The sequence below is a fragment of the Lissotriton vulgaris genome, chromosome 2_1, assembly GCF_964263255.1.
Source record: "Lissotriton vulgaris chromosome 2_1, aLisVul1.2, whole genome shotgun sequence".
Lineage (NCBI taxonomy): Eukaryota > Metazoa > Chordata > Amphibia > Caudata > Salamandridae > Lissotriton > Lissotriton vulgaris.
This window is the reverse complement of record NC_141687.1, coordinates 760127479-760148896: the sequence shown is the minus strand read 5'-3', so window position 1 is coordinate 760148896 and position 21418 is coordinate 760127479. Positions and strand designations below refer to the sequence as shown.

General features: G+C 44.6%; 1 protein-coding gene across 1 annotated transcript in view; it reads right to left on the bottom strand.

The window, feature by feature from the left end:
• The window catches only part of LOC147731106 (uncharacterized), a 485394-nt gene that overhangs the window by 31565 nt on the left and 432411 nt on the right, over positions 1–21418 (bottom strand). The window lies entirely within an intron of this gene.

Here is a 21418-nt window from a genome sequence, read left to right as displayed (position 1 = left end):
TGCACTACAAGCATGGGTAAGGAGTATGACTCAACGTCTGCTCAGGGAGATCACTCAATACATTTCTTAACATGGAGCATTAGGGGTTTAAATGATCAGCGGAAGAGTCATAAGGTGGTCTTATATTTACTCAGACATCATATAGATGTGGCGGTACTGCAAGAAACTTATCTAGCACCTACCTCTGGGTTACTATGGCAGAGAAGCATGAAAGGTATTTGTATATCAGCTGTATTCACTATACATGCATGTGGGGTGTTTGTATGTGTTCGACAGGGAGCTAATATAAAAATACACGCAGTTGAATCTGACCCGGAAGGGAGATATGTGGTGGTTTGTTGTCGGAAAGATATTCTAGATGTGCAAGTGGTGCCGATATAAGTGTAGGAAAGTAGGATCTGCTTCTTACGGTTACCCCCAATTTCTTTCCTGATGTTACACTGTTTTGACTAGTATGACTGAGATCCTGCTAATCAGGACCCCAGTCTATCTGTATTCTCCTTAAAATGTTATGCCATGTACTTTGGCCCACTCCAGATTGGATACTCTACCCAGGGCAAGGGTAGCCCAGAGGCCTCTAATGGGCTGAAGCATGGATTATGCCACCCATGAGGTCTGTCATTGTAGCCGGGAAACACCTACGCATCGGGGTCAAAACATCGCGGTGCTATCGTACCGCGACTTTGGCATCGCTTCGTCGTTCACATCGCATGCTACGGCGGCGCGATGCCATTAACATCGCATGCAATTACAACGCATGCGATGTTAATGGCAAAATGCTGACTGTCACATGCCAATACACGGAAACGGGCTTTTTCAAACGTCACGGCAACGGGCTTTTGCAACACATGCAATTTCTAAAAACAACGCACAGTTATTCCCTTAAAAAAACTGAAGACTGCAAGTCACGGAAACAGGCTTTTTCACCATAAAAAATGAATACTGTCACGGAAAAGTCTTTTTCAACACATGCAATTTCTAAAAACAACACATGCCAATACAACGCACAGTTGTTCCCTTCGAAAAACGGAAGACTGCAAGTCACGGAAACGGGCTTTTTCAACCCTGCAAATAATCACGTCACATCAACAATGCAACAGTTGTTCCCTTGTAAGACTGCAAATATTCAAAGCCTGGATGAATGCATGGATGAACGGATGGGTGCTGGGTGGACGGATGTGTGTGTGGTGAGTGGGTGGGTGGATGCATGGATGAATGGATGGCGGGTGGATTAATATGGGTGGATGGCTGGATGGATGGATGGATGGGTGCTTGGGTGGATGAATGGATGGATGGATGGGTGCTTAATGGGTCGGTGTATGGGTGGATGGATGCATGTATGGATGGATGGGTGGATGAATGGATGGCGGATGGATGGATGCATGGGTCTATGCCTGGATGGGTGGATGACTGTATGGATGGATGCATGGATGGGTGGATGAATGGATGGTGGATGGATAGTGCATGCATGGGTGTATGCATGGATGGGTGGATGAATGGATGGCGGAAGGATCGATGCATGGGTGTATGCATGGATGGGTAAATGACTGTATGGATGGATGCATTGATGGGTGGATGAATGGATGGCGGATGGATGGATGCATGGGTGTATGCATGGATGGGTGGTTGACTGTATGGATGGATGCATGGATGGGTACCGTCACTGCCTGCTAGTCACTTTCGCTGCGGCCCTCGAGCCAGTCAAACAGCCAAATGTGTCATTCATCCTTCCAGAGCCAGTGCTTTAAATGAGCAGGTGCTGTCCAGAACCTAGGGGCCACACCGGGCCTTGATACTATGGCCCAGAGTACCTGCACTTCGTTCATTTGAAAAGGAGAGCACCGGCACTTAGCAGCCCTGTTGCAATAGATTTAACAGGAGAGTCCCGTTACTTCTTAAGAGCAACAGGTAGTCTAAATAGCGAGTACCTGCACTCTGCATTTCCATTTAAAGCACTTCCCAGCACCTTGGAACCTTACGTAGCATTGAATGTTCTTAGGTTTCAAACAGTACTATTCCATACTGTTTCCTTGAAAGGAAATTAATACGTTTTACTAAAACAAAAAGCGCCAAGCTGGCCGACTCTGAGGCACACGTGTTTGACTCGTCTTTCTTGCTGCCTTCACATGAGACAGCCGCCACACGTCACTCATTCAAAGGTGTCATTTCATTTTTGTTTAGGTACACAATCGAAAGTCTATCTCTTTAAAAATAACACACGACTGTCCGGTCTGTCTGATGCTGTTCATGTAAACTCCCGTCCGTGGGGCTAGCGACAGGTTTTTGTTGTTCGTACACCTGAAAAGAATGAAACAGAAGTGAATGTAAAGGAGGGCTTTAAAGTCCTGGGTTGCCATGGAAACACAGCAGCATCCACATGGGTTGACCCCTGGCCCCTGACTGCCCCCATCGGAAGTGGAAATGAAAGCCACGAGCACCAATCAATCGGCCCATAACTTGTAAACACCGATTTTTTCAGACGTTTTTATGCCTCAGTTATTTGTCCACATTCCGATGTTGACCCCGTTAGTGATTACCAGTAATAACGCAGAAGGTGCTGCGCTCCGTAATTAGCGTCGCAATTCACGAAATGATTAAATAGAAGTGGATTGGTCAATAGAACATTTCAGACTTACCAATCTATCTTTAATCATATTTATATAAAATATTAGGCTGTATCATTTTTTTATGGTATTCATCACACAACTCAATAGTTTTCAATCCCCAACTCTTTGAAGTCTAACAACCTCCTGGAAATATCGGTTATGTTTTCATCTCCTTCAGTGTCTTACAGTGGCCAGAGACTGCATTTCCCCAGCTTGTTTGTGGTGTGGCATGGCATTGTGTCAGCATGCTGAATCAAGTGCGGTCATAGAAATACAAATAATTTCATAACGGCACCTGGTCTGACATTCTCAGAAGAGTAATGCCTCAGGCTTCGGGTGTCGCGACTGCAATTCAACCGCAAGTAATACTTTTCACATAATGAGTTCATCCCAAAAATTGCTCACAGAAATGCTTTTTAATAGACTTAAAGCATGTGGCAACTGCACTTTTGTTCAACTTTTCATTTCATCCTTCTCCTTAAAAGGAAACACGATTAAGTTTGCATCCCATGCTTCAATGCATTTATCACTAGGTTAAGGGTTTATAAAGTGATCACTGACTGAGAACCCACTCATACAAAATAGCAAATCTTTGTACTTTAATAAATGGGAAACACCCAGAGCATCGGTGTCAAAACATCGCGGTGCGACTTTGACATAAATGAATCAGGGGACAATAGCTGTGTACCTAGCGGCTGGTCAATACAATATATACAATATATACCCTCCCTCCCAACCCATTGGCTGACAAGATTTTTAACATGTGTACTCAAACATCGCGTTGTCATGTCGCGCGATGTTGAATCGCCGATGTGACACGCGATCCAATTACATTGCCGCATTTGCGTCGCAACTACGTGCGATGGGAAAATGGCCGGTGTGACGGCCTTTGCGATGTAATTGCTGCGTTAGAAGTGCCGCGATAACATTGTGTGCGACGGATCGTCATACAACCATTGTAGCCTGTGTACGTTGCTTGCACCACTTACTTTAGATATAGATTCACTAAATCTATAGGTCACTACAATTAAAACTTATAAGTCACCCCAATAGCAGGTCTTAACAATCCTGAAGGCAAGGTGCTGTTTTTTTTGTGAAAGGGTACCCCTGCATGAGCAGAGCCCCTCTGCAGCCTTCGGAGACCATTCTCCCGGGTTGTCTGTGACTCAGCCAGACATATAGCTAGAGGTGCATTATAACCTTGCGGTAAATGCTATCTCGAAAACGGCTGAAACAAAACATGTCATGGTTGGTATCAAACACCTCGGAATCATACGTCCACACCTGTAACTGGTGTGGGAGGCATGATTCCACTGGTCACTGTTTTTTCCGGGCCAGCCTTCTCGAGCCGGACAGCACAAAATGGATGCTGCAGACCAGAGACACATTTCTGCCCTCCTGCTGCTGTGCCAAGCTCGAGCAGAGGAAGGCAGCACAATAGGCATCCTGTCACAGGGAGGTATGACCACCTCCCAGACATGATATAGTGTATTGGGGCTGGGTGGGTGCACTGCCAAAGTTCCTTTATAGCCTGCACCTGGGCCACAGTCCAACTCAAACCAGTTCTGGGAACAGTTGGCTCCTGCTCCGACGCGAAACTGGACAAAGGACATGAGAGTAACCTCTCCTCTGTCCTGATCCCCCCTAGGAGGGTCCCTCGAATCTGTCCAACCCTCTTCCGTAGGTACATAAGGACTTACCTGGCTGTAGGACTTTAGATTTTATGTGGACAAGATTCTGAAACAAGAAACCACTGACCTTCGACCGTCTGGGCACTCTGGACTTTGCTGGACTTCGACTGGGCCTGAATTCATCTCCCTCTCCGTCTAAAGCATCGTCTGTGCCCTTGCACTATACAGGCTCAATGCAGGATCTGTAGAGCATTAAGGACAACTGAATAATCTCCCTTGGGGTGAAGGAGTCACTACCCTGCATCCACAGGCACCGTAACACAACTGACCGGTCTGCTGATCCTGTGGACTACAATGGCTCTACCAACGCATGAGGTGGGTTCTGAAGTTTCTTGAGGCTGAGCTGCGCTCTCACTGAGTTTGAGGGCAGTATCCCTCGTGGAGACCGCATAACCCGAACCCCTGTGCACTGCGTACATTTGCATATGCTTGTTAACGATTCCCGAGCTTGTGCGTTGGACTCCGTGTAGTCCTGACCCTGAGCAGTATTTATAGCAAAGTACTCCAGCCTCCTCGCACCAAGTGCTCCGTGGGCTGGTACTTTGTAATCTTGCTTGAGGTCCCCTCACGACTCCTGGTCATTTGACCTGTGGGTCATCTTGATTTCTATTGAGCTTCCATGGTTGCTCCAGATGTGACCTGACTTCCTATTGCTTAGTGAGTCCCCTGCACCTTGCTGGTCCACACCGTAACCTGCTTGACCTTCCTGCGTGGTTTGCTGTTGCCAAGGCTTGCTGGTGCTCCAGCCAGATACTGACCATCTCAGCACTCAACATCCTTCGTGGGACAGCTCGCATCCGGCTCCTGGTCGTCCTTGATGTTTCCTGTACCTCGTGGCTGCAGAGTCAAGCATCCCTTCTTCGCACCTGAAGCACCCGGCATTGGTGACCATTCATCTACCGTGCCCCTGGTCACCCTGAAGTGACCCAGACTCTGTCCCCTCTGCTTTCAGGTTCCTTCCATCACAAATCCACCCTTGGATTCCTACGGACACTTTCTTCCTTGCCGGCAGCAGCTCTTCTTTGAAGCCCTCCATTGAGAATGACTGCAGTTTCTGACACCACTCCAGACCTATGCACCTGGCTCCTCTGGGATAGGTAACTCGGGTACTCCGGTATCCACGGGTGGTGTGGCTCTCCAACATCCTAAGTTCTAAAGGGTTTCCTCGAAGTCCCTCAAGAAGAGTCCTTAAACATTAAAATTGTAACCGCGACTTCCCCATAAAATTGTACGGATTCTGTGGTCGTGTTAGCACACTGCACCCGACCTCCGTGAGTCCCTTTCTACTCACCTTGGGTGGTTCCCTGGGGTCCCAGCGATTCTACGTGTTCTAGACACTGGATCGACTCCAGTCGTGGTGCTTATACCACTATTTTAGTTATGGTTTGGTCTCCACCTGGAGCCCACTGTGTATTGTGCTACTTACAACTGTTTCTTTGCTAAAGTAGTGTGTGCTTTGTGTTGTATCCTCATGTAGAGGATACTAGAGAGTGTTATATAAATAAATACATATTTTTATGACTGCTGTGTGGTTCTCCTTTCATTTAGTTTATACTAAAGGCGATATTCTGGTAAAGCAAGCTGCTTTACATTCCTTCAAGATTAAGCCTGAAGGCTCATCTCCACAGCTACGACTAGGATAGCTTTCTAAAGGTTATCTTTGACCTCATACATCATAAGGGTCATTTGAAATGGTACAAGGTGCCCACTAGTGGACAGCATATACCAGGCCAACTTCTCACAATATGGTCTAAACTATGACTACCCTCAATGTTTTTGTTCCTTACAGAACAAGCTCTCTATATACAAGAAAAGGCCCACGCTGCGGGGGGGCGGGGGTGATTTTGACTGCGTGCAATACCCAGCACTTGACCACTCATGAGGCCCCCTACGTAATACCTGGTCTCTAGCCAAATCTATTGCGGCAATAGCAGAAACTGACGGATTAGTGGGCATATGGCGACTTCGCACACCACTAGACAGGGAGTACACAGACTACTCGACGGTACATGATATTTATACGTGTATAGATTATTAGCTTGCCTCCCGAGACTTAATAACTGAGGAATCCAATCCTGACCCGGAGGAGCCTCAAAGACCATTTCATCCCAAACATCAGACAGAACAGTTTTTACAGAAATATAATTCCACACTATCAAGAAGAGCTCTCTTTTTTATTTGGCTCAGCCATCAGGAGTAAACAACTTTTTATTAAAGGTTAAAACATAAATTCTAAAAGGAACTTGGACCTTGAAGTCTTTAGGTGCAACTGGAAACCGAAAACTATCCTATCCGACAGAAGCAGTATATTAAACGGATTAACTTGATTACTTTAAGGGAACAACCCATATGTATCCGGAGCGCCTGCATCTGTAATATAGGAACAGAGGTGCCACGTGGGATTCAAGACGGATATACACGCATAAACAGTTAAAGATAACCCACGCTGGAGAAACAAAGCCTGGTCCCATGGTAACCTTGACACAAACCTAAAAAAGCAAATCTTTTGGAAGCCATGATGTCCAACTAATTAAGCCACAGGTATGATAATAAAGACCAAAGCAGATTTCCTGACGAAGGCGACTGCCGAAACGCGTTGAAGGAATTAATTCTGCGTTTACAAGAAGTTTCAAACAGGAATGATGTTTTTTTTATATAATTCGGATTTTATGTGAAACTATCCTAATGTTTTGTATGTGTAAATGTTTTTTGTAAACTAAATAATCAAAATAGATATAAAAAAGATAAAATAAGGAGATAGAAAAAGAGAAACATAAAGAGAAAAGAATATCAAAGATGCATAAAAAATAAATAACATCAAACAGATCTTTTTTGAGTGGAAAATGAATCTTTACATACATGTCTAATATACTCAGAAATAATAAGTACACATAACCCGGTGTGTTCTTGCCTTTTCCAAAAATACTTTACCTTGCCAGGGTTCATCCTTTAAGGCAGGGGCCCCAAACTTTTCCTACACAAACATATGGCGACTTCGCACACCACTAGACAGGGAGTACACAGACTACTCGACGGTACATGATATTTATACGTGTATAGATTATTAGCTTGCCTCCCGAGACTTAATAACCTTAATAAAAGAAAGTGAGCACTTGCCGCGCACATATTTGAGTCATTCCCCAGTTAGACTAAAGCTGAAAATCTATGACCTCCAACCAGTTTGTTCGTGGCGCTTTCTACAATATTCTTTGCTGGATATTGTGTTTAAAGGAGAGGTATCGAAGGAAATAAATCATTATTTTTTCATTAATCTTGGCAGTGTCCCCAAAATGGCTACTATATGGGAAGCATTCAAGGTCTATATCCGTGGTGTGGTCATATCAAAACACTCAGCAGTGCTCCGTTCCATCAGAGGACCGTTGCAAAAGATAGAGACTGAGCTGGCTGAGCTAGAGCATGTAGCTACTATAGAAGCTTCCGCTGGGGTGCTAGCCCAGATAAAGGACAGAGTTGATTAATATAATGAGGTGGCCCAAACTGAAGTGGTTCATTTGGGGAAATATGCCACCGCGAAGGTGTATGGGGAGGGTGAGAGACCCAGCATCACATTAGCTGCGCTGACCCGACCGGCAGGAGGGATAAACGAGGTGCTAGAGCTGCGTGATGCCAATGGCACATTAATAAGTGGTGCAGCACAGATAGCAGACAGATTCCGCAATTACTACACAGATCGCTATACCTTTTGTGCAACAAACACAGAATAAACCGCCGAAGACTACCTAGCGTACATAGCAATGAAGTGGTTGTCGAACTCCCACAGGGAGCGCTTGATGGTGCCATTACGCCCAACCGAGATAACAGCAGCTCTGAAAACTATGCCCAATCACAAAGCTCCTGTGTCGAATGGGTTAACAGTGGCCTTCTACAAGACCTATCAAGATCAGTTGGTTCTGTATCTGGTTAACCTATATGAGGAAATGGCGACAGACGGAATTATGCCCCCAAGTATGCGCGGAGCCACTTTGATTACTTTATTAAACAAGCATTGTCAAAGCCAATAGGTCTCGGCAATAGCAGAGTTCTGAGATTTTGACATTGTCAATGTGAATGTTATTTAGTTGTATATGTCTGAGGTTGTGGTTGTCTCATGTGTGCCTGTGTTCAAATGTGTGTGATATTTATTTTGAGATGATGCCTGTGGCTGTGTGCATGTTTGTGCAAATCATATGTCTGCCAATATCCGAGCAGTTGGCTACAGACTTCATTTTGAAATGTTAATCAAAAGAAAAACTTGTCCATCAGGGGAGTGCATAGAAGTAATCTGAATGTGTCTATGTGCCCCATGCAACTCATACAGACTGCTGTGGTAGCACTGGGTGCTTCTGTGGTATAACTAAGATAGAATTTGTCACAAAAAACACAGTGGAAAAACTATTTTAAATATGTCTGGGTAAAAACAATGTGTTCTGAGAACTTGCATTAGTAAAATGACCCGTCAGCGACCCGCTCCCTCCCCCTACATACTCAGAATCTCATCACCATCTATGTGGGAGGATGTAGTATTATTTTGAAACCCCGACTGGCCCCATCACTGCTATCATTTCGAAGCAGCTCATTCGTGCATGGAGTTTGGCTTTTGGATGTAGGTGAGAGCAGAAGAATCAATCAGAGAGGGCAGTGGACTACAATTAGAGCGAGAGAGAAAGACAGAAGTGAACAGGAAAGTGACAGTAAAGAGATGGGAGAGTGTTCAAGAGGCAGTGATAGGAGAGAGAGAAGGATCAGTTACCAAAGAGATTGGCAGTGAATTAACTTTGCAATTGTGCATAAAAGAGCCCTAGTGTGTAGTCAGTTCAGCCAAGTCTTGGCTGCAGTAGCTGTCCACTCCGGGGTTACTTACTTGGATCGAAAATATAGGATATTTTTATTATACATTATTATTTCTTCAGAACACGTGGGAAGTCACTCAGACTTCCAAAAGTGTACAAGGCCACACTAATGGCAAAATGTACACTATATACTTAAAACAACACAGTGTGTCAGTTGTTTGTTGCCGCTGGTGTGATGTAGAGTTTTGATATTGGTGCCATCAGTACTTTGGCGAAATCGTTTTACCTCGTTGTAGATTAGGATTAGAGGAGTAGAAGTCAGACTGTGCAAAATGGTGTTGCACTCAGTGAGTGAGACCAAGAAATGAAACTCGCACCCAGCAAGCAAAACAGTACTTTAAAATGTAAAAACACATTCAGTGACTGGCATTGTACTCTGTGAAGTGAAACTGAAATCCAGTGAGTGAGACTGTGCTCCGGGAAGTGAGACTCACGCACAAGGAGGGAGATTGTGCGCCCGCCAGTGTATGAGATGCACAGCAGATGAGTGAAACTATACACTATGGCACGGGAATTACTTCTCAAGGAAGTGAGACGTGCAATTACTGAGCTCCAAGATGTGAAACTAACAGAATGAGTGTGGCAGTCCTTCAAGGCATTTCGTGAGATGGCTCCCAGTTTAAGAGATGGTGCAGCAAGGTGTGACTTGCACTAAGTAAAACAGACTGGGCTCTAAGAAGGTATGGGGCTCACACCAAGTGAGTGAGGCTGTACCGGAACAGGCGCGCTCATTAGAAAAAGGTGCATCTCTCCTTAAAAATACACTAACAAGGAAGCCTGGGTCATTTATTGATGCCTGTGAATGCGAGCGCCATCTTTCAATGGGAGTCGGTAGGTTCACAGAACAAGCAGTGCTTGGAAAACTACAGACTTTTTTCTATCAATTCAAATAGAAATTAATCAAAATCTGAAAATAAGCAGACTAATTTGAAACCAAACTTCGATTGTATTTGAAGCTAACATATAGTGCAACTAATTCTATATTTCCTGATTTTCTTTTTTACATTTGCATGCTTGGTATTTGTTTTTTGCTTATGCAAATTTTAGTGGCATTTTTTAGCACACGTCCTTCAAATTTTCTAGTTCACCGCGCAGTCCAATAGAGCTCTTGCATGTCCACAAGGAACAATGCAGTCGGTTTTGGGACAAAATACAGCATATTTGGAGACTGTAAGTAACATACCAGTATATAAACGTGCAAATTAGTGTTTCCGATTCCATTTTCAAGACGGAGACTCAGGTTTTCCAGAGAAATGCAGCGTCCACAAAGTAGTCTATTGGCTTTGAGGACATAAGGGAGTCCTTCTTCTGTGTTTATGAAGTGGAATGCTTGTTTGCAGACAAAACATTACACGAGTCACTGGGCAAGCCCAGAGCGTGTAATTACTGGACAAATTCTTTTAATGCGATGATATTCAAGTGGATTAATCATTTAATCCTTGGTCCTCTGCTGCAAAGCAGGGTAAAGGATGAGATTTCAGGTGAGGTAGGAGACGCGGACCACTGGATTGGGTGCAAAAATATCGGAGCGGCAGTGTCGCCGACTGTTGTGAGTAAAAACGGGAGCGCACCTAAAAAACAATGATATATAGTCCTCAAACAGTGCCCTACAATGCCGCCTACGTATGTCTAACAGTAGTAGGGCAGATCACTCTGGAGGGATAAACCTCAGAAGAGGCATGACGTATGCATGCTTTCGACAAATAGGGAAACGCCGACTGGAGCGACAATGTTTACAGCAAATGGAAAGCCTATTGGCGGTCTGTAAGTCTAGGAGGAGATACTTCACGTCTCGGTCTGAGACAGTGCATGCTCGCCATCTTAGAGCCGAGACCTAAAAAGGATAGGCCTCCGGAGCAATGCTTTTCATATAGGCCGCTATCCCTGCTCAACACTAAGGTTTTTGGAAAAATAGTTGTGGCCCTTGAGCAGTCTGGGTACATATCCACCCACTTACTTTCAAGGAACTTATATACACAGCTTAGCACCATCACATGCATCGATCCAGAGGACCACACCACGGCAGTCTTTCTCGATGCCGAAAAGGCTTTCGATTCACTGGAGTAGTGCTTTTTAATGTCAGTGCTGAGACGAGTGGGGGTAGGTGAAGTGTATATTGCATGTGTCTGCGTGAATGGTTTGCTCTCAGACCAAATACCGATTACAAGAGGTACGATGCAGGGGCGCCCACTTCCCCCTTGTTATATGCATTGACGGTGGAACCATTGACGTGCGCTCTGCGCGAATATCATGGGCACCGCGGAATACGATTCCTGCACTATAAATGAATGATTGCTGCATACGCAGATGACATGCTATTGTACGTACATAATCCAGTGCAGAAGCTAACACCAACTCTACAGGAGGTAGAGCGCTTCGGACCGGAGTTTAAACTGAAGTAAATTGCTCGCATTCCATTTGACCCTCAACACTACCTCAATCCAGATAGATTTCCCCATTACATGGACAACGGATCCAATGCGCTACATAGGAGTTCAAATACACACAGACCCTGAGATCGTGGTCTGCGAGAACTATGGCAGGGCTATGCAGAAGCTCTCAGATTTCATCGAGAAAAGGATTTGATTACTGTTGTCGCTGCCGGGGCGAATTCTGCTCATGAAGATTATAGTGCTCCCACGCAGGTGATGTCCCCTCACTTCTTGAAGACTGGCTGTAAGCAAATGTAGTCCTTGCTGCACAGCGGCCCTCTGAGTAATTTGCAGTGCACTCCTTTCCTTGGCCATGGAGAACTTGGAACTGGATTAAAATGGGGTGGTTTGGGTTCCACTTTTATACACAACTTCCAGGCGTGATACAAGTCCACTTTCTCAAACTAGCACTGGATTGAAGGGGTTCTTCCTTCAAGTGTCCTTCCAAGGGTGTTCTCGAGAAAGTCTTTGTGTAGAGTGAGTTTAACACAGCAGATGGCACTGGGGGCTGACTCCATCCTGGAGCATCCCAAAGAGAGGTTTCGCTACCAGCTATCACCAACCCAACTGAAGGAGCAATCCGTGAAAGAAAAAAGGACAGACCTAACCTAGACACTTCTGCACCTTTCACAACAACCTGCAGGCCCATTTCTCACCTCTACCACTCCTCAAATTAGTGATTACGGAGATTACTCAGCAGTCCTTGTTAACTAAATGGTCTTGCAGAATTTCTAACAGTGCCCTTTCTCTCCTCACTTCACTGTTGTAGGAAGCTGGCTCTGTATATACTACACCAAAGTAAGGTATAGTGTGCTCAGAGTCCAGTGGATCCCCAAAGGCTTACAGAAGTAAAAGTAGATAATACCTTACTCTCTATCTGTGGTAGTGTTTGCGAGCAGTAAGGTTTCATCAGAGTGTAGTGTTAAGCATTTATTGTACACACTCAGGAAAGAAATGATGTCACACACTCAAAGACCGAACTCAGACCAATTGTATGTATAAAAAATATTTCTTTAGATGTATTTAATTTTTAGAACCATGCAGAACTTGGTACAGATAAATAGAATTGTACTTTTCAAGACAGATTGATCAACAGCAAGCTGGATGAGAATTACTTTTGTTACAAGTTTGTAAAATATTTTAAAACAGTTGAAATTACTTTTGGATTACTTTTGATTACTTTTTGGAGTGCTTTTTGGATAGCGTTTTCTCCTCAGTGAGATATGCCTAGATATCACACTGGGACATTTCCTAGATAAAAGGTAAGTCTTCATACAAATACAGGGGGAGATATACAGACCCCTTGCGCTGCAAGTACGTTACTATTTGTGACGCACTGGCAGCGCATTACCCTCCCCCATATTTACAAGGACAGGAAAAGCCACTCTGCGTGGGTTTTCCTTTCCTTATGAATAATGCCCCTTTACACGCAGCACTTGTGTGAAAGGGGCGTTCGATGGGTGTTGCTGTGGGCGTTACTACGCAAGACCCATTAAACCAGACTCATTTCCAGATTTAAGGGGCTTCGTAAACCTGGAAATGTGTTTGAATGCTTTTCCACCCTAGGGGTGGCGTAGCGAGGTGCAACCAGGAGAAATGTTTTAATTTCTTCTCAGTTTTTTCCTCTTTCAATGCGTACTGCATTCTACAACACACATTGAAAGAGGAAAATGCCTTAAGTTATTGTTTTTGTGCAGGAAGGTGCGCCTTCCTGCACAAAAACAATCTCTCCATGATGCAGGCATCCTTGCACCATGGTGCAAGGGTGCCTGCACTGGCACATGGCAGCTAATGGTGCACCAGCTCAGGGGAGAGCACAGGAATGCGACATATCCTTGTAAATATGTCACATTCCTGCGCTCTGAAAGTACTGCAGCGTGGCACAGCCAAAGGGCTTGCGGTGCCACGCTACGGCACCTTCTTGTAAATCTGCCCCACCATTTCTTATGTTTCCATACAAACACCCTCAACACGAACTTTTTCAGAGGAAAACAGTCAATGCAATCCTATGGAGAAAATTGAGGTTATCTGTTTGCAGGTAAGTAAACAGTCTTTAGGGTTGAGTTTCTGGGGTTAGAACAAGAATGCATTAAAAAAAGCACCCTCAGCCACACTACGGCGGCTGGGTGCAGAGTGCTGAGGCCCAATGTTAGCCTATGGGGCTAGAGGGCTGTCGGTTGGTGGCTGCTCTCGGGCAAGTCACAGGGTTGAGGGAGCAAAGGACCAAGGGTTAAGCTCAGGGCAAAGGGGGATCCAAGTTAGCACATAAGGTGAATTGACAGTGGCACAGGGGCTACCGGGTGCAGAGTGCTGGTTTGGCGCTGGGTGCCCTGTTGTTTACAATGAAAATTGCCAGTTTGGGATTTTGGCTACAGGCTCGGTCCAGGAAGTCTTCCAGGAGGAACCAACAGCTGGGCAGGTAAGTTGAAGGTCTCATGGATGTAGGTGCACCTCAGGTCCTCTTCTCCAGGGCGCAGTGTGGCTTTTGAGGTCAGATTTCACCTTTCCTGGCCTCTCGTGGTTGGGGGGTCTTCGTGCAGATGCTGCCGGTGACATCGGGGAGCCCTGGACGGGTCAACCCATGGTGGACTCTGACTCTGGGGTGCTGGGGACTTCGCTGGGACTGGTGAGGCACTCAGACTCGGGCTGTAGTGTCCAGACATCAGGTTTCTTTGTCTTCAGCTGGCTCGAAGTCTTTCTTTGGAGATTTTTTTGAACAGAGCTGCTGTTCACAGGAGATCCGTTTTTTGTTGAAGGCAGTCAGTCCTCCCAGGGGTTCTGGTGGTCACTCGCTGCAGGACAAGGTGACTTTTGGCTTGGGATCTCTGGAAACTGCAGAGAGTAGGGCTGGGGCAAAGTCAGTTCTTCTCTGCAGTCTCCTCTGCTGGGCCTCTTCTTTCATCCTTCTTATCCATAGTTTGTGGGAATCTGCCTTCCTGGTTCAGGGCTGCCCCCTAAATACTGTACTTAGGGGGTGTTTTAGGTATCTCAGGTTATTAGCCAATGGGCTACTGACCTTAAGGTGACTACACCCTTGGTGGGGAAGTGGGCACACTCCCTAATCCTGACTGAAGAGTGCCTACCATCTGCAAGATGGTGAGCAATGAAGAGTGGGCTTCACCTTGCCTCCCCACCTGAGTGGTGGGATTGGCAGTGGTGGTCACACCTTCTGAGCTGTTCTAATTTGTCCCGTCTGCAGAAAATGGGGTGGGACTAGAAGGGGGCCTGCTACTGATAGCAGGAGAGGCTGTAGGCCATGTTGCAAAGGTGGCAAGGCCTTGCCACAGATGGCTCTTCCTCACCTGTGGAAGGTGTGAACACCTCTGACCAGGAAAGACTTTGTTTCTATGAGCGAAGGCCCCCTCCCTCCACTTTCCTACAACTGTTCTTCTCTCTCCTGCTACAGTACACTTTCAATGTATGGGAGCACATACCTCACCCTCCACCTTGAGCTAGGCAAGGCCCGGCCAGGAGTAACTGAAATGCATCCTACTAGCTTCCATACTCTGGCACATTAAAACAACATGCATGTGATGCACTGGCTATACATACAACCATGTTTAACATGCATTTAGAATGTCAGCAGAAAGGTCCGTGCAAGCTCATACAAGTGCAGCTTTATACAGGTGTGCCAGTAGTCCTCAAACCAAGTGACCCAGTAATAAGGTATGGTATGCTATTGATTCTTTTAGTCATAGTATGCTGCAACCACTGCTGTGTTCTTAACCAGAGACATGATCCACTGTCCAACTGGTCAAAGTGGATTGTCATGTGTTCACTGTCAACAATGAGGATACGCATGATGGTCCCTCCAGGGTGCAGGACAGCTCCAGGACTTCTCTTAGTCAGGGACAGGCCTAGGTCTTCCCGCGTACACTTACTGTGATGGCAAGGTCAAAATAGAAAGTCAGGATATCAGGTATGCACTCAGACAGGCACATAGGGCAGGGAAATACACCCGAGTGCCAAGCAGGCAACACTACCATCCCAAAAGAGTGTGTCAGATTACTATTGCAGGTAAGTTGCAGTCTGATGTTGGTTGTGTATATATATGATGGGGGATGTGTTAGTTTATGATTCTGGGTGTATGGATTAATGGTGGTTGTTTTGACGCTTGATGTTGTGTGACTGAACGTATAATGGTGGTCATGCAGGTCTATGATGCTGATAGTGTCAAAGTATGAGAGTGAGTGTACTTACATTGGATGTTGATTGCACAGGCATGTGGTAGTGAGTTTGAGTATGATGGCATATGGTGTTTTTTTTATAATAGTGGCAGAAGTGGTGTTCATGGTGCTGGTGGTCATATTTGTTGTGCTGGTAGAAGGAGTGCTCATGCTGAAAAACCAAAACATTAGAGTCCAGAAGAGCAACACACCCAACAAGAAACACTGGTACCAAATGGTCCAGGTATCGGTAACTCTGGAAATGAAGACAACAGAATCAACAACTTCAGAATCAGACTCCAGTGATTGGGAGGACATGTCAAAACAGAGGCATGGAATACAACAACCCGTTCTGGCTTGATTAACAGTAGAACAGTAGACATGAGTCTGGCCAAGATGCCTTAAATATCTATATCTCAGGGTTGCCTGTTACAGACACCAAGATAGGAAGATATGTTATGCGCACAGAGGTGGCGCATATTATGACCACTGGTTCTGGCTGGATTTTTCCACCACGTTCCTGCCATGTTTTCAACTCATAATCAGCTGGACTAATCAGTCGTCATTTTGTTATATAGACAAAGAGACTTGACCACTTGGGTAGACAGGCTTTCACTCCAGAGGTTTGCAGAAGAGGTCAGATTCCAGAGTGCTGGTTTCTGTCTCTCTTAGAATGAGGTTGGGCGCATAGAACAAAGCAGAGATCAGCTAAGCTACGCTGCCAAAGCACATGTTTTCATTAAGAGAACAGCTGTGTTCCATCCTCCCCCTTTTCCAGTTGAGAGTCTGATAAAAACAGAGGCAGGCTGTGTTCAGGTATGCCGGATAAAAATCCAAATATTTTTCCATTAGGCACCATTAGTTTACTTCATGCTTAGAGTAATGAGTATGAGTAGGGTGTGGGATTAAGGAAACATATTCCTACAACATAGTAGAACTGTTTATTGTTTTGACATTTTCTATAACTATTATCCTAGCATTATGTTTTATATATCTTGTAGTCACAATGCATGTATTAAATAGCAGGTTATGGGATATGTATATATATATTTATACCCAGGCTGCTGAAAATATATGTGACCCAAATGCCCCAAAAGCAGGTTATTTCAAACCAGGGTCCTAATAAATACAGATTCATATATCACTACAGTGCAAACATGTTATTACTAGAGTAGGCAGGAACTTACTCGAGAATACACTGATTAACCCCTAATAGATTCCATTCGAAAATTGCTTTTACATAAGTAAATATTTGAAGCCATAGAAAAATAACGTATTTGGAATGGGAAATAACCCAGCTAACCTGAAATTACTGGGTCTTTATCTGCAGTTATGGAGCTCAAACAGTTAGCAGGCTGTAGAATTTCCATAAAAATGAGGAAACATTATAGACTTCATCAGAAGTTTATTCAGATACAAATAATCCCATCCAACAGCTGCCAGAGTAAGCTTCAACTGAGCAGCATCCTTCAGACCCCTAATGACATCAGAACATTCCATACTATGCTAGGATGGAACTTACAAAAACAACAAGTGATGGACCGAATGTGGATCAATGTCACACACTCCCCCAGTCAAAAGATCTGGGCCCAAATCCATTGTTTTTTTGCACTCCACACCACCCTGGGTTAGACAATGGCGATATGCAAATCAGCTCTGACCCTGTTGCCCCATGGGAACAGTCCAGTCCGAACTACAAAAGCCATGTCCTTCCCAGAATGGAATCAAGCATCCGAGGACCGGACCGGTTTCGAGGTAACACCTCTCATCAGCCCGGCTAGCTTGACTCCAAGTCTAACCCAGGGTGGTGTGGAGTGCAAAAAAACGATGGATTTGGGCCCAGATCTTTGGACTGGGATGAATGTGTGACATTGATCCACATTCGGTCCATCACCTGTTTTGTTTGCAATTGCCGCCCTAAGTGCGCTGGGGATGCCCAGACGTGGGTCCCAGGCACTCCACACCACTGGAGTCAAGCTAGCCGGGCTGATGAGAGGTGTTACCTCGAAACCGGTCCGGTCCTCGGATGCTTGATTCCGTTCTGGGAAGGACATGGCTTTTGTAGTTCGGACTGGACTGTTCCCATGGGGCACAGGGTCAGAGCTGATTTGCATATCGCCATTGTCTAACCCAGGGTGGTGTGGAGTGCAAAAAAACGATGGATTTGGGCCCAGATCTTTGGACTGGGATGAATGTGTGACATTGATCCACATTCGGTCCATCACCTGTTTTGTTTGCAATTGCCGCCCTAAGTGCGCTGGGGATGCCCAGACGTGGGTCCCAGGCACTCCACACCACTGGAGTCAAGCTAGCCGGGCTGATGAGAGGTGTTACCTCGAAACCGGTCCGGTCCTCGGATGCTTGATTCCGTTCTGGGAAGGACATGGCTTTTGTAGTTCGGACTGGACTGTTCCCATGGGGCACAGGGTCAGAGCTGATTTGCATATCGCCATTGTCTAACCCAGGGTGGTGTGGAGTGCAAAAAAACGATGGATTTGGGCCCAGATCTTTGGACTGGGATGAATGTGTGACATTGATCCACATTCGGTCCATCACCTGTTTTGTTTGCAATTGCCGCCCTAAGTGCGCTGGGGATGCCCAGACGTGGGTCCCAGGCACTCCACACCACTGGAGTCAAGCTAGCCGGGCTGATGAGAGGTGTTACCTCGAAACCGGTCCGGTCCTCGGATGCTTGATTCCGTTCTGGGAAGGACATGGCTTTTGTAGTTCGGACTGGACTGTTCCCATGGGGCACAGGGTCAGAGCTGATTTGCATATCGCCATTGTCTAACCCAGGGTGGTGTGGAGTGCAAAAAAACGATGGATTTGGGCCCAGATCTTTGGACTGGGATGAATGTGTGACATTGATCCACATTCGGTCCATCACCTGTTTTGTTTGCAGGATGGAACTTAAGCACACATACAATTCTGATAATAGAGAATAGCGATATGAATACCACACATCTCCCTCTATAATAACTATATACAGATTCCAACATTTTCAAAACATTATACATAATCCTTTAGATATGATAGACGTTTTGAAGTCCTAAAAGAATGACGAAGATAATTGTGCTCACCTCTGTTATTATAAGAATGTTCACCTTGGCTACCACTGGTAGAAGCACGTTGACTCTCCCCAGAGTGAGCATCCTTTTTTTTTTCAGAACCATCACCACAACCATCATTTCCATTCGATTTAAATCTTACAATGACCACTCTATTAAGATTCCATATCCTGTGATCCTGAGTTTTCTCAGTGTTATTGAAACCCTTTATGACTAACATTGGTTTGAGATATTTGGAATTCCCACCACCAAATCAACAAGGTCGACTAACAACTACCCAATTTCCCACCTTAACAACCGTTCTTTTCACAGATTTTTTTGCATCAAAATTACTTTTCCTTTGCTGAGCCTTATGTTCCTCTCTATCATTCAAATCTTGACCATCCACACTTTCAACTCTTCCTTTAAGTCTACATAATCATTAACTCAAAATGGTTCCAAAGTATTTGCAAACCTTCACTGAAAAAGAAAGAAAGGAGATTTTCCCATTGTAGAATGAGGGGTTAATCTATACTCTTCAACTTTTTTACGTACTTCACACTTCCAGTCTAGATGCATAGATTTTGCAAGAATAATAGTTTCCTTTAACACTCTGTTATACCTCTCAATCATTCCATTACCCTCAGGATGATATAACGAACAAGTTTTATGCACAATATTATTTTTCATCAGAAAATCCTCCATGTCTTTGGATATCAGCTGCACGCCATTGTCTGACAGAATAGATCTTGGATTACCCTCTCTCGAAAATAAGTCTCTCAAACACCTTATCACACTTTGTGTTTCTACACTGGATAAAAAGAAAACCTCAGGCCACCTAGAAAACATGTCCATGATGACCAAAAGAAAGGTTTGGGAACCACCACTATGAATGGGTCCTAAAATGTCCAATGCAATGTCTTCCCACGGACGCGTAGGACGTCTTCTTACTACCATGGGTTGAGTTCTAGGAAATTTGGATTCATCACATAATCCACAAGGAACACATTCCTGAATCTCTCTCTCTATGCACTTGCCCATACCGGGCCACCAATACGTGGGCCGTAACCTCTCTTTAGATTTAGTAATACCGGAATGTGAAATATGAGCCATGTCCAGCCATGTCCAGCAACTCCTTCCTAAGACTGGCTGGGGGAACTAATCTTGTGCCTCAAAACAGTATACCTCTATTGACCGATAATTCATGCCTCACGTACCAAAACGGACTTGTAGACAAAGTCCCTGCCTTTGCACTGACCCAGTTACCACTTAAAAACTCAACGTTTCATCTGAACCAACTTCATTAACCCATCTCTCTTCAGTTATACTTGCCAAATCCAAAGCACAAACCCATTCCTCTTCAAACTCATTATCAACACCCTCAAACTCTCCATCTACGTCTGAATCTTCAACACCGACCTCAGGAACAAGGTGAGAAAGAACATCCGCTATTTTATTCTCCACCCCAGGAATATATCTAATGCGAAAAGAATATTCTTTCAGCCCCATTATGCATAAATCAAATCCAGGCCCTTTTTCTCAAAGTTTTCCACCAAGGGTTTGTGGTCAGTCCTAACCTCAAATTCTGTTCCCCATATAAACTTTTTCAACTTCCTCACAACCCAAAAAACTGCTAAAGCCTCTCTTTCTACAACTGAATATCTAGTCTCAGGATCCCTGAGACTTCGAGACAAAAGCATTATGGCTTTAGTACCAGATGGACCGCATTGCTGCAATACAGCACCTAAACCCCTCTCACTAGCATCCGTCGTGAGAATAGCTTTGAGAGAGGTATCAAAACTCTGTAAGGATGGACCATTTTTTAAACATTTCTTGACACCAGCAAATTCTGCATTACATTCAGGAGACCAACAATAATTGACACCGTTTCTTAATAAACATCTCACATTGACAGTCACCTCAGCAAAGTTTTTTATAAACTTAGCATAGTATTCCACCATGCCTAAGAACTTCATAAGTTCTTCCTTATTCTTGGGAGGACTCATTTTCTGAATACCGTCAACCATGACTTCTTTCAGTCTAACCCCGTTTGCATCTATCCTATGACCCAAATAATTTATGGAGTGCGCACAAAATTTACACTTTTCCTTTTTCATTCATTCAGATTGCGTAACCCTGCCCTATATCTACTATCATGCTCGACCATATTGTTGGCATTGTAGACTTCATCAGTTGAATTCTTCTTATTTCCACAAAAGTACCAAATCTCGAGCAACCATTCTGAGAAATTTGAATGGAAATTATAGCTCAGAGAATAAAGGAAAATCATGCAGCCACTGTTATCATTTAATCAAAGGATGATGAGTTCTAGGATGAGCCCACATCGATATGCTAAAAATCATACATCCCATATAAAGCAATATGTGGTGAAGCTCTAATCCCACTAGACTCAAGTAGCTTAATATCCTTTGAAAATAAGTAACCACAAAGTCAAATGAAAGGTGAACTTTAAAACTCTTACCTTAAATGCAAATATGAAATTGTAATAAAATCATATAAAAGACAGTTCCTGAGTTGAGATCCTTTGGTGAAGCTGCCGACTACGCCAGTGTAGAATTTCCATAAAAATGAGGAAACATTGTAGACTTCATCAGAAGTTTATTCA